The 13,345-nt window shown below is 42.0% G+C and overlaps 2 long non-coding RNA genes across 2 annotated transcripts in view; one reads left to right on the top strand and one right to left on the bottom strand.

The window, feature by feature from the left end:
- The window catches only part of LOC144044116 (uncharacterized), a 50,875-nt gene extending 39,458 nt beyond the window's left edge, over positions 1 to 11,417 (top strand). Inside the window, exons 4-5 of the long non-coding RNA XR_013291194.1 lie at positions 8,266 to 8,334; positions 11,268 to 11,417. This is a non-coding gene — a long non-coding RNA (uncharacterized LOC144044116). The remainder of the gene's footprint in view (positions 1 to 8,265; positions 8,335 to 11,267) is intronic.
- On the bottom strand, positions 7,820 to 13,088 carry LOC144044117 (uncharacterized). The gene is made up of 3 exons (XR_013291195.1): positions 12,184 to 13,088; positions 9,347 to 9,427; positions 7,820 to 8,318 (listed from the first exon to the last, which is right to left on the bottom strand). It is a non-coding gene; the product is annotated as an uncharacterized LOC144044117 (long non-coding RNA).
- Between the last annotated feature and the right edge of the window lie 257 nt (positions 13,089 to 13,345).

The following is a 13,345-nucleotide window of genomic DNA, read 5'->3' as shown; positions in this document are numbered from 1 at the left end:
ACCAATAAGAGGGGAGGTATTGGTGAGCCAAACGCATAGCCCCTCCTCACGCCGACTCCAACTCGCTGCTACGCTGTTCCACAATGACCAGTCCAGGGCGCTGTCTGCGCTAATCGACTGCGGGGCTGATTAGAATTTCATCGATCGCAGCCTAGTCAAGCAAATGGGAATAGAGACTCACCCATTGGCTACGCCTTTCAAGACCATAGCCCTTAATGGTCAGTTACTGTCGCGAGTAGAACAGCAGACAATGCCAGTCTCTCTCCAGCTTTCAGGCAACCACCGTGAGGTCATTCACCTATATGTTTTTGATTGCCCTCAGTCACCCTTGCTACTTGGATTATCCTGGCTAAAAATCCACAACCCTGATATTGACTGGACGTTGCCAAAGCTTACTGCATGGAGTGTTTTTTGTCATAGCCATTGTTTGCAGTCAGCCATAGCGCCAGCCTGTTGTGTCAAGGAACCTGACCTTCCAGACCTCACCTCTGTACCTGAATGCTATCATGACCTTGGACAATTTTTTTCTAGGGATCATGCCATGGCCCTATCCCTCCACCGGCCTTATGACTGTGCTATTGAGCTCCTGCCAGGAGCCACTCTCCCAAAAGGACGACTCTACAACATCTCAAGGCCAGAGAGAGAAGCCATGGAGAAGTACATCACCGAATCCCTGGCTGCAGATATCATCCGCCCGTCGTCCTCACCTATTGGTGCAGGTTTTTTCTTTGTAAGTAAGAAAGAGAAGTCCTTAAGACCTTGTATAGACTATCAAGGGCTGAATAATATAACAATAAAAAACAAATACCCCATCCCTTTAATCGAGTCAGCATTCGCACCTCTCCACGGTGCTGGTGTCTTTTCCAAGTTTTACCTGTGCAACACCTATCACCTCGTCCACATCAGGGTAGGTGATGAATGGAAAACTGCTTTCAACACACCACTAGGGCACTACGAGTACCTGGTCATGCCTTTTGGGTTGACAAACGCCCCTTCCGTTTTCCAGGCCCTGGTCAATGACGTCCTCAGAAACATGATTGACGAGTTTGTTACAGCCCCCCTCACCTCCATTGCTGTTCCTTTCCGCTGGTCAGAGGAAGCTGACACTGCATTCAGCAACATCAAGAACCGGTTCACGTCTGCTCCTGTCCTTGTTCATCCAGACCTGTCAAGACAGTTCATTGTGGAGGTGGACGCATCTGAGGCGGGAGTGGGGGCCGTGCGCTCCCAACGGCTACCTGAGGATGGTAAGGTACATCCATGTGCCTTCTTCTCCTGTAAACTCTCCCCAGCAATTACAGCATCGGTGACAAAGAACTCCCGGCTGTGGAAAACGGCACTAGAGGAATGGCGCCAACTGCTGGAGCGTGCAAATCATTCATTTGTGGTGTGGACGGACCACAAAAATCTGGAATACCTGAAGACAGCAAAGAGACTAAATCTAAGACAAGCTAGGTGGGCCCTCTTTTTTGCCCGTTTTTATTTCACTTTGTCGTATATTCCAGGGCATAAGAACACCAAGCCTGATGCCCTGTCCCGCCAGTTCTCCACCCACAAAACAAAGGGGGATCCGGAGCCCATCCTCCCACCTGGTTGTGTCATAGGATTAGTGAAGTCAGAGATTGAGGCAGTGGTTAAGAATGCACAGAGCGGACAAACCGACCCCAGAGGTGGGTCTCAAAGAATTCTATTCGTTCCTGATTGTGTCCACTCCCAGGTACTTGGATGGGCCCACGCTTCCCGTCTGACCTGCCACCCAGGACTCAACCGAACCCTAGCCCTCCTGCGCCCATGCTTCTGGTGGCCGACTATGAAAACGGACACTCGGTCATTTGTCGCTGCATGCGCAGTATGTGCTCGAAACAAAACATCCACCAGTTCCGGTTACCTCCGCCCATTACCAGTCCCCAGCCCTCTATGGTCCCACATAGCACTGGACTTCGTCACTAGCCTTCCTCCGTCAAGAGGTAATACAGTCATACTTACCATAGTGGACAGATTTTCTAAGGCCGCCCTAGTCAAACTCCCTTCCGCCACAGAAACCGCTAACCTGTTAATACAACATGTTTTCCGTCTCCACGGCATTCCCCTAGACATAGTCTCAGCCCGAGAGGCGGGGGGCGGGCTACTGTCTGCATTTGAGTCCATCTTTTTGTAATATGTGACAAGAAGCACAAAGTGAAGACGTAGACTGCTACGTTATCTTCTCATGCTAACTGGTTAGCCACCAACTGGCTGGCTGCCATATGCTTGCCACTTTGGATCAAAAGTTGAAGAATGTGTGTGTTGCATTTTAGCGTTTTACATTACAATAGTGGTTGATTTTATTTAATGTGTGTGACAGTTATGTCACTGTTTTATTCATGTGAATAGAAAAATATTAGATTGGTTGACTTACGGAGCAGCACGGCATACTAGTGGTTAGTACAGCTGCCTCATAACATTGAGATTCATGATTTGAGTCTAAATGATGGCTGTTTCTATGGTCAATCTGTGCTTGGATGGGTTTTCTTCAGGTACCCAGGCCTCCTCCCACATTACAAAATCTGCATGTTAAACTGTGAGTGTGAACGTTGGTTCTTATTTGTCTATATGTACCGTGCAATTAGCTAGCGAACAGCTAGACAGGACACAAGACAATTGCTATTGGAAATGGACGGATGTCATTTACAAACTTTTGCTTGTTGTTAACGATCAGGTCATGTTCTATTTTACTTTTTAAGATATTTTTTAGCATGTTTTTGTTTGCTTCTTTTACTACATCGTTTTTCAGTTCCTGTCATTGGTATATTTTGTTTTAACCCTTCAAATTCCAGTTTACACAATGTGTAGGTTGTAAAAGCAATATCACATTGCAATTTCTCAGTGCCACCTTTTATTTCTTAAATAGCTAATCGTACAGTTTTTCTACAGCCAGCAGAGGGAGCATCCACTTCTTAAATTAAAATGTCATTGTTCTCAGTGGTTAGCAGAAGGTATCTTCACTTCCATAAATATTCTAAGTCGTTCCATTTATTCACTCCAATGGAGTGCAGTAAACCCCTTTATTGGACAAAGCACTTCATTACCAGTTTCACCACTGCAGCAGTATCCAACACCCGGGAATGATGATAAATTGTATGTATGTAAGTGGGAGTGGAAAGTAGGACTAAGATAAGTGTGAAAGCTTTAAGCATTCACACAATAATAAGTAAAATAAAGAATCAGAATAACATAAGCTTTCAGCATTCACACAAGTACTCTCTAGCCCAAAAATTGATAAATGATGTAGCGGTAATTTTTTGTGGAAAAAAGAAAAAAATGACTATGTATTGTGTCTGGAATTAAGCCAATTTTACCCAAACTTTATTATTCAATATAAAGTATTTTAAAAATGCAGTTTTAACCACTTTTGGCGCCAATAGCGCCAAAGGGTACAATATGAAATAAGCAGTATATTGATATATTTAAAAAGCTGTGATGGTTAGCGACCAGTTCAGGGTGTAACCCACCTATGTCTGTAAGACATGCAATAGCTCTAGGTTATAGTCTCCAGCACGACTGTGACCCTGGTGGGGAAGCGGTTCAGAAAATAGATTGATGGATATTTAAAAAGTTGCAATTAGAAATTAAAAAGCATCTCCTGTTGAGTCAATAAAGGTTTTATGGTAGCAACAGATTGGAATCTGGTACAAGTTATTAAAAATATTTCTATAGGAAATGTTTTGGAATGTAAGCAAAACCCAGCTTTAACGTAGCTCGTAAAGTCGATTATTCAGATGTAATTAAAAAAAATACGAATTAAATCACACAAAGAATGAATGCTACCATCTCTTTGTTCCGTCGGCCCTTTCCTTTGATTCTCCCTCCTCAGAAGAGTGGGCTGTGATAAATTACAAGGCAGTATCTGAAAGTGTTTGTTTTTGGAGGAAACTGTAGCGTGCTTTGGATATTTATAACCGTGCTCTCGCCTCAACTCCATGTGTCTGCTTTACCAGTTCACTATCAATCTTTTACCTGCCTCCCACATAAGGTTGATCTCCAGGATTAAGAGGTGTCTGAAGTACGATGATCAGCTTCTGGAGTTTTCTAAAGAAAAATGGTTGAAAGAGATTAGAGAGCATGTTTGTTTATTCTCAGCTGAGAGGATGTCGAGAAGGACGGTGGAGAGGTTGAAGTGGGATAGATTGTGCATGATTCATGCCAAGCTCTTTGATGTATTCCAGTGCACATCCTCTTGCAAAACCACAAGTAGGTATGATTACCATTGCGCGATCTAATTACAAACACAGAATGGAGGTGTATTAAACCCACGTTCAACGAAGTAGAGGAAGTGATATTTGAAAAAAGCCAACCTAAACTGTTGATTCTGGGAAGATTTTTTTTTTTTTGCGGTCACCTTGGCTTGGTTAGTGGAAACATTTGTTCAGAAAAAGGTAACCTATATTGTTTTGAAATGTGCTTCCCTCCCTTTCTTCCCCGGCAGGAAGAAAGTGGTCATTTTGCGGGTGGAAGAAAGAGTTACTCAGGCTTTACTCACTGATGGCTCCGGTGTAAGAAGTGTTGTAATTGGAGCGCGTGATCTTGTTCATTTGGGTGTTGCTAATGAAATCTCTTAGGTTTTATATACTTGCCATAATTGATATCACTGGAACCAGCGTAGCCTCTCGCTCTTCCACTGCAGCAATTTTTGTGTCTTTGTCAGTGTTCTGTATAAATGGCACTGATGCTGCATTGGGGTGTTTGACGTATGTGACTGTGCCACAAACATCATCTGGAGTAGAAAGAATAAATATTTATATTTAACATGATCAAAATGAAATATTAAATAAAATACATCATATTCACCAGAGATGCTGATGCATTGATGTGTGACTGTAAAATCCAGTCATAATATTCTTTATCATTTGCACTCAAATGGTTAGGTTATCTCAAAAAAAGGTTAAAAGTGTATTCAAGGATCTTTTGTTGCTGTGTCTTCCGGGTCGATCATCTTAATGATTAGTTCTCGATCCCGTCAATCAATCTGCTGTAAGGACGCCATGCGTGCTTGTTCCTAGCTGCACATGCGCACTTCGAGTGTTTGTAGCATGTAACCGCTGAGCTTCTGACTCAGCCATTAATAGTTGTAGCTTCATCGGTCTCACTGCATACTTTGAAATTGGCTGAGAGCCACAAGAGGACATTCGTCTATGAAGTGAGGCCAGAGACTGATGAAAATGAGCCCGCACGTTCCCGACATTTGATAGGCATTTCCTCCGGGCGAGCCAGAGATCTGGTAGGATGGTCTTCTGCATGCGCATTTTTAAAAAAGTGACAAACGGACGTTTGGCTTCTACTTTTCGAGAAGATCCTTGAATACACCTTTAAGTATTAGCATTTATCTATTATTAGCACCCTCCTCGGCTAACCACGCTTGCTCATAAAAAGTATGTAATACGGTTGCTTTATCGAGTAAACTATTGTACTGTTTTATATTGTTTGATTATACTAACCTTTGCTAAACAGTCATGCTAGTTTATTTAAGCTAACGTATAGCACAATTATGCAGAGACCACGTTAAAGCTGTCACAGATGTGTTTTGCTAGCCAAAGTTGGCTGTAACACATGCTCTGACCAGTCACTCAGAATCAATCAGAAAATGGTGACATCATCAAGGGCCAGCAATATAGTTCTGTTGTTAGTATGTTTAAGTTACATTGGCTAGGTGCTGGGCATATTAGACTGACATGGAAACACAAAGAACCCAAATCTGATTGGATGAGAACTCTAACATCCACATACACTTACTGAAAGCTATGCAGCCAAGAGAAACAACACCGAATGATGGGGGAATAAGTCGACCCATCAATTTTCCTTCAGAGGTAGAATCAGAGTCGTAGAGTCTACTGTGTCAGTTATTGAAAGCAATGTGGGTCAAAGGTTCCACACATGACACAGATTTATCTCATCTAAGCATAATCTGATTACAGGGTGTCATTTTCAGTGTTGTGGCTGTAAAACTGCATTTGCTGGATTCTGTCCAAAAGGCATGTTCGATCTTCTGTTTCGGATCTGATGTGGCAATTCTACAGGAACTTTGCTTTAAAGAGGCTTGCAGTATGCCCTATCAGTGAATTTGTTTGTGTCAGATGACAACTATGTTAGATCGGAATTTTTTTTTTTGTAATCGATAGATGGGGAAATCTGTGTTGTTTTTGTCGTAATTGTGCCTTTTCTGCAAATAAACTTTCTTCAGGCCATTGGTTGGTTAGGTTAGCCTAATGGTTAGGAGTTGTAGCACCACTTGTTGCTTTGGCAAGATGGTTAGCTTTGCCAATTGCCGTTTTCCTACAGCATTCTACCGACTCTGTTTTACTCTCTATTGATGCTTTTCATTGTTTTCATTTCAGTGTATTATGAGGTCCTATTTCTCTGGTTCCAAGACCACTTTAGCCAGTGCAACATAAGTGTCTGCTGGTCACTCATTGGGTTTGTGCAGAGCAAACATTGCGTCCTTGCTCTGGATGCAATAATTATTACATTTACTTGGCAGCAGTGATCTATTATCAATCTCCTCTTGAGTGCAATTAGTCTCTTAACTGTAGCCATAAAAATAAATACAAAATACCCTCATTCTCTTCCACCTTTGCTGTTCGTTAGCGTGTCTGATACATTCAATGTGGCGGTTTCTCTGGTATTAAAACCGAGTTGGCCTAGTACTGCAACATTCGAGAGCCTTTAAGTGAGTTCTTATTTCGGACAAATTTTTAGGAGGTGTACTTATGAATATGGTCTTAATTGCTTCTCCATTATGTACATCAAGTTCTTGTCAGTAAAAAAAAAAAAAAACCTTGAAGAATAAAACCAAATTCCAGCACCCTCACATCTGGAGGACAGGTGTAGAGCCAATTCTCATGTGTCAGAACATTCTCCTTAATTTACTCTTTTAAGGAACCCCACAAAAGCGAGAGCAAGGCATCCTGTGGCACCAGACTGGACACGCCAAAACAACACACGTTTATTCCTGTGAAATAGAGGCAGGTAGAGGGGTGGACAACTGTTGCGCATCTGAAGCCTAACCTGTTTTCGGACCGTCGCTTTGAAATGAAGATCGTCCACGGCCCTGAAATCATTACGCCTTCAAAGCTAATTAACACATGGCTTTTGTTTGGGCCCCAACGAGCCCCAGATTATGTAGGCACAGATGATTTGGTGGGTGCTGGGGCTGTGGCGGGAGGGCGTAAAACAGATACCAAGAGCAAGGTGTGCTTGGATGTGCTTTCATGTCAGGAGGAAGTGCTTGACTTCTGACCCTCGTCTTGAACTCAAAACCGGGATGTCAACACAGCTTCCTCGAGTGCCACGTAGAAGATTAACACAGGGTAAGCGGAGTGCACACCATTTTGCCTTTTGCCTCTATCTTTATGCTAAATTACATAAACTCAAAAATATATTTATGTTTTCAACCAAGGCCCCGAGGTAGAAAAAGTGCAGCATCAGAATCTGGACAGACCTGGAGTCCAGTAGTAGCCGCGGGTTTGTTTGTCTTCGTCTTGTACGCTACAAGGCACTTACTATGTCATCAAAGCTTTTGCCTCCGAGCCACGCATTTCCACATGAGTGTGCCCGTGTTTGAAGTCCAGTCTAAAGTGCCACATCACCTTTTTAATTCTCTCTTCACTGTCCAAGCACTACAGCATAGTCAACATGGAACACTATCCTTTTGGTCTTAATCACGTCACATTCACTTCGTGAGGATGAATGAATGTGTACAGTGTTCATTTTTTGGGGGGGGTTACAGTATATTTACTTACTGTAATGCCCTTGCATGTAGGAAAGGAAAGCCAGAGTCGTGACACACTTTTCTGTCATTTATTGAACACTGGGAGAAGAGTAAAACACGTAAACACAATTGTGCGCACTTACTGCTGGAACTGCTGTCGACCACAGCTCACATCCACACACTAGCCTGCAGTCTCATCGACCCACTCTGCACACGGAGTCCAGATCTCACCCAAATTTTGAGCCGAGTATTCCATATAATGCTGAGGTAATTGTTTTTGACAAAAAACACCATAACATTTTGTATAATTCCATTGAAAATCATACAGCGTTATTTGGCATCTGGCCATTTGAATCACATGTGCCCGTGTTGAAGGTGCCTCAGTCTGAACGAACCCCGCCGTTTAATATGCATTACCCTGAGCCGACACTGGGGTCCGAGGGTCAGCAAAGTGTTTGATGATGCCGTTTTATTGTTCCAGAGGGTCAAGATCTTCAAAGCTCTCCTTCTGTTCTCTGCAGGGGCACCCGGGGCAGCAGCTGTCGGAATACACTCAGCTTTGTGTTTTTTATATCTGTGAAGAAGAAGAGGTAGGTCAAACCCATTCTCACAGAAAATGTTTTTACTCGGTTAGTGTTGGTAATAGAGGGGTGGGGGCACTCAGTGGACACCATAATATTGTTATGCCCTTTTGTGCTTGATGAGTGGCGAGCGTGTGATTCCCTTCGGGTGGGACACATGACGAACATGGATCCAACAGTTGTGGGTTAAGAAAGTGACGCTAAGCGCAGGTGTCATACTCAAAGCCGACCACAAATTGTCTTTTTTTGTGGGCCACCAAAGCAAATAAAGTGCATCTACTTCACACTTCTTGCTAAATGGATTTGTTCTTTTCGTTTTAGCAGAAACGTCGCACCCAAATTACAATTTCTCTTCCCTTGACCAGTTTTACAAGAATTTCAAAGTTGGAATTAAATTTTTGCCAAACAGTCGACACACTCACAGTTTGACATCTCTTTTTTTATGTCAAGTAAACAAGTAGGAGTGGCAAAAAGATTGAAGCAAGCACACTTTGGTTCTTATTTGGATAATTGTTTAAGCAAGAGCGTCTTCTTTTCAGTTCCTCAAATTGATGATATGTGATAAGGTCCCATTTCTTGACACTAAGAGAGTGAGAACAGGTGCTATAACAATACTATAAAAAGTGTTCTTTAATATGTTTAAGTGTGTTTAATGCATTCGAAGGATGTGGGAGAGTGATTCTATACATATTTAAAAAAAAAAATCGATATATTTTCTTAGAGAGAAGTAACAAATGTATTCTCACTTTAAGTGAAAGTAGATATTTGTTAAAAGAAAAAAACCCTGGTAAAAGTAGAAGTCCTGATTTAACTCCTGTAATTAAGTAAAAGTGGGGAAAAAGAAAGAAAAGAAGTATAGACTTTTAGATGTACTGAAGTAAAATTTCCCATCAATTATATACAATACCTTTTTTGATGAATTGGCAACAGAAGCAAATTTTGTTTTACTAGCTTGCATTGTGGTAGCTCTGAGAAGAAAAAAAACTTTATGGACTGTCAACTGTTAAATATTTGCACTTACCAGTAGTTACTTCCCACTTCGGGTGTCTCTATAACGCGGGTAGGTTTGGAATGTATATTCTGCGCATTAGACGGGGGTTCCCTGTGCAACATGAAATCATATGAAATGTTGACTTTCCAGTTGGTGATGCTCGTACTTCCTCAATGCCTGTGTTCCTCTCGCTGTTTCACACCAATCAAGCATAAGCTTCCTTCATTACATGCCATGGCCTTTCATTTGTGTGTCCCAAACACTTAAGAAGCTCAGCGGTTTGCGCCTTTGATTGTTGGAATGCTTTTTTGGACCGCTATTCCCCACTTTGGGTCAAAAACCCAAGCCAATTTATCATCCAGCTTTAGCGTCGTGAGTTGAGTGTGTTTTTTTATAAATATGCCGGCATATCGCAGCCACATGAAACACAGACAAATAACAGTTTGTTCCCACTTAACCTTCCGCAGCTCATCAGTTGCTTGATTGCGGATCTAAATTTTGCGATCATGAGAGTGGTACCGCACTAATTATATTGTTCGCTTTGATTTTCACTGCTAGCGTTGGCGTTCAGTCGGAGTGGTGTGAACAATTCCAAGCCTTCACAAAAGCGGAGCTGTGTTATGTCCACCGCTCACTTTAAAGGCGGTCGCTAGAACACCGTTTGCCAGATTTTCTTGAAGCTGTCATTATGAGGCTCCTAACAAAAGACAGAGCATGTATGGCTGGGGCAGGAGGCATCTCTCGGTGTACGACAGCAAGTTATGTCAGAATTACATTGAAAGCCTTCCCATTTAGGGCCTATAATTTTTATTCATATGGGTATTTTAGTGATTAATATTAAGTGCTATTTTCCCAGCATGGAATAATTAAACAACAATGATTTATAAAAACAACAATCAAGAAAACTATGTACATGGACTTGAATTGATGATCCTGGAATTTGCGGTTGTTTACAAATAATGCCAAAAGACAGCTTGCGTGTAAATCCACAATTCTCTTTAGATCTTCGCTGAACTGCTTGGACGTTCTCATTGTTCTGAGTGCGGATCGAGCCAGTGAGTTGAAGTTGCAGTTGTGTAACAATAGCTCCAGAAGATGTGTATTTAAAAATCTTCTTAGCTCTTCACGGAGTTCCTTGAATTTTACCATTGTTCCCAATATGGATTGATCCAATTGAGTTTTTATTGAATGTGTCCAAAATACATTTTTTTCCTTAGATCGTCACTGACGTCCTTTGACTTTCCCATTGTTCTGGTGTGGGGTGCTCCAATGAATTATGTTTAGAAAAGCCCTAATGCCCCCCCGCCCCCCGAAGCACTTAAGGTGACATGGTAAGGATACAATAATAATTTGCATTCCCTCGCAAAAAATTGCTGTACACACTCCATCCTCGTCGCTTTTGGTCGCACGGAAGATGACCCGGAAGTACATCAAGTCGTTTAAAAAATAAATTGCGTCTTCTCGCAAAAAAACTTTTGCGAGAAAGTTTATATTTTTTCCCTACCAGGTCACTTAATGGGCTCCGTACTTTTCCAATGTTCTGAGTATGGGTCAATCCAATGTGTGCAGTTGTTTAGAAATGCTCTAAAAGACTGTCAACTTCTTCTTAGATCTTCTTCTTGAATTCTTCAGACTTTCTCGTTCCTTGGCGTATGAATCTATTTAGTTACTGCAGTTTTTTTTTTTTTTAAGAAATGGATACAGAAAGGGCTTGTGCTTCAAGGTTGGCATAGCCGAGTGGGTAGAAATGAAGACAAAAAATGAAAGTAGCTTTAGATAAAAGCCTGGCGGAACTGTTACTACTGAGGTTGGTAGGAAAAGGGTTGAAATTGGGTTATGTTATATTGCGCTTGAAAAACAGTGTTCTGGTTAGATGTGGCTCATCAGTCTGGCAAGACAGCTCATCTAACAGAAAGAAAACTCTTGACTTAAAACCACCTCTGTCTCGCAGCCATCCCGTTCATAGGAAGGACTGTCAACCCTGAGAAAAACTCTGACAGCCTGTGGTTCTACGAAGCAACGTTCTGGTAACTCCCGTGACGGCACTGGAACCATGTATATTGGCGCGTGCCTTTCCATTGGACAACTCCAGCGACGTAGAGTGGAGGGGGGGGGGGGGGCAGGTTGCTGCATGGTTAACAGTTCGCCCTCTGTACCTCCTTCCCGGTTCCTTGCCTTCTGTAGAGGTCACTCTAGCTTCACTTTGCAATCTCAAAAGACTTAAATAAACATTACTTTGTAGACCTTCACTGACTCTTTTGGACCTCACCATTGTTTTGGGTATACTGTAGTTTGAACCAATAAGTGCTGTTATACAATTCTGAAGAGAAACTGTACCAGCCGCAGTCAATTATGCTCATGATGACATACAGTATCAAATAGGCCTTGGTCTTGCCAAGGTATGATATTTGATTTTTCAACATCTCCAGCTTCAGGTTAATTTACGCATGTATTAAGCTGCATATATATTTTTGACCGTTTTGTGGATTAGAGAAAATCCAAAATAAATAGTACAACCATGTCTTTGGGTTTACCCACATCTAAGTTATTATATTTGCAAATGTGTTTTGCATTTTGTAAATTGGAATTTTACGATGCTGCAATTTTTCATTGAATGTTTTGTTTTCGGTAAGTGTTTCATAACAGTTTTCCAGGCAATGATTATTATTTTTTGCCTTAACTGCCATGACACCCCCCCAACAAACAAAACAAAAATGGAATTGTGTCAGTCGAACCGCACCGTGTCAATCCAGTCTTTTAGAGGCTTGCTTTGCTTTTGTCATTTCAAAACAATCAAAGGCGATATGCTCCCGAGCAGGACAACACAGTAGCAGGAAGCGGTTTGTGCTCAAAAAAAGGCGCCTTACTTTGATCATTTTCTGCTGCTCTTTGATGCGGCCAATACTGATGTTTAATTGATTATGTAGAATGGGCAAGCAGGGCTTTTTTTTTTTTGTCTGCTCACTCCAAAAGGAGATGGTTGCATGCCATATTGCCCCATTCCCTTTCTTCTTCTAAAACAAATAAAGACGTCAAACATCAAAGCCACTCTCTGTTAATAAAAGAAGACCTCAAATATTTTCCATTATGTTTGACATGGTTTTGTGTTTCGCCAGCTAGCGGTATAACAAGGCCCGAATAAAAACGATGTCATTCTTCTTTGTTGTTGTTGTTGCTGCTGCAGCACACTGTCTACTCTCGAGCCTGTTCTGTGATCTTTGTCGGCTGGAATTATTCAAAGGTATTCTCCCCGTCTGGATACTCATCCATACCACTCGTGGTTATGATTTCCAGAGTATGAAACTTCTATGCCTGGACTTTGAAGTCGACGGTGAGTCCGTTTGGTTTGCGTCTCGGTCCAGAGAGCTGACCCTTCACCCGCGCTGATTGCTTGCGCGCCAGAGATAACTGTAAACGTGGGCCTTTGATATGCGGAAGGGAAACGCCGCGATGCTCCGGCACAGTGAGGTCAAGGAAACACGGGTGGAACTTCCTGATAGACCGCTAAAACACAGTTTGAAAGTATAGATGTGTACACGGCTGTTTGCCTGAGCATTCACATCCCATCCATCTATTTACAAAAATGCTAATCCCGCCACCGGGTCATCGCTATGTGAACCACTATAAAGTCAACAGACCTATTCATCTGCAAAAAGGGAAAATCAACTTTCTTATATATATTTTAAACATTTCCACATGCTTAAAACATATTTAAAGGGGAAGTCAACCCAAACATTTTCTTGACAATAATATGTTTTATGCAGCCCCGCCAGTCAAAACACAGTATTCTGATTAATAAAGCAAAATCCACCTAATTTGATCTATTTCATCGGGGCGGCCATTATGTGATTTGCTGTCAACTGAAAATGACAGTTGCTCAGGGCTCAGGTCGCGATCAATCACATCACACCTGTTTTCTGGAGCTGAGTCGTGATTGATCGTTATATGAGCGACTGTGATTTGTTATTGTCATTTTCAGTCGACAGCAAGTAGCAAAATGGCTGCTCTCTAGATGGGATTCAAACGAGT

This window comes from Vanacampus margaritifer, chromosome 2 (genome assembly GCF_051991255.1).
Source record: "Vanacampus margaritifer isolate UIUO_Vmar chromosome 2, RoL_Vmar_1.0, whole genome shotgun sequence".
NCBI lineage: Eukaryota > Metazoa > Chordata > Actinopteri > Syngnathiformes > Syngnathidae > Vanacampus > Vanacampus margaritifer.
This window is presented reverse-complemented; position numbering and strand designations above follow the sequence as displayed.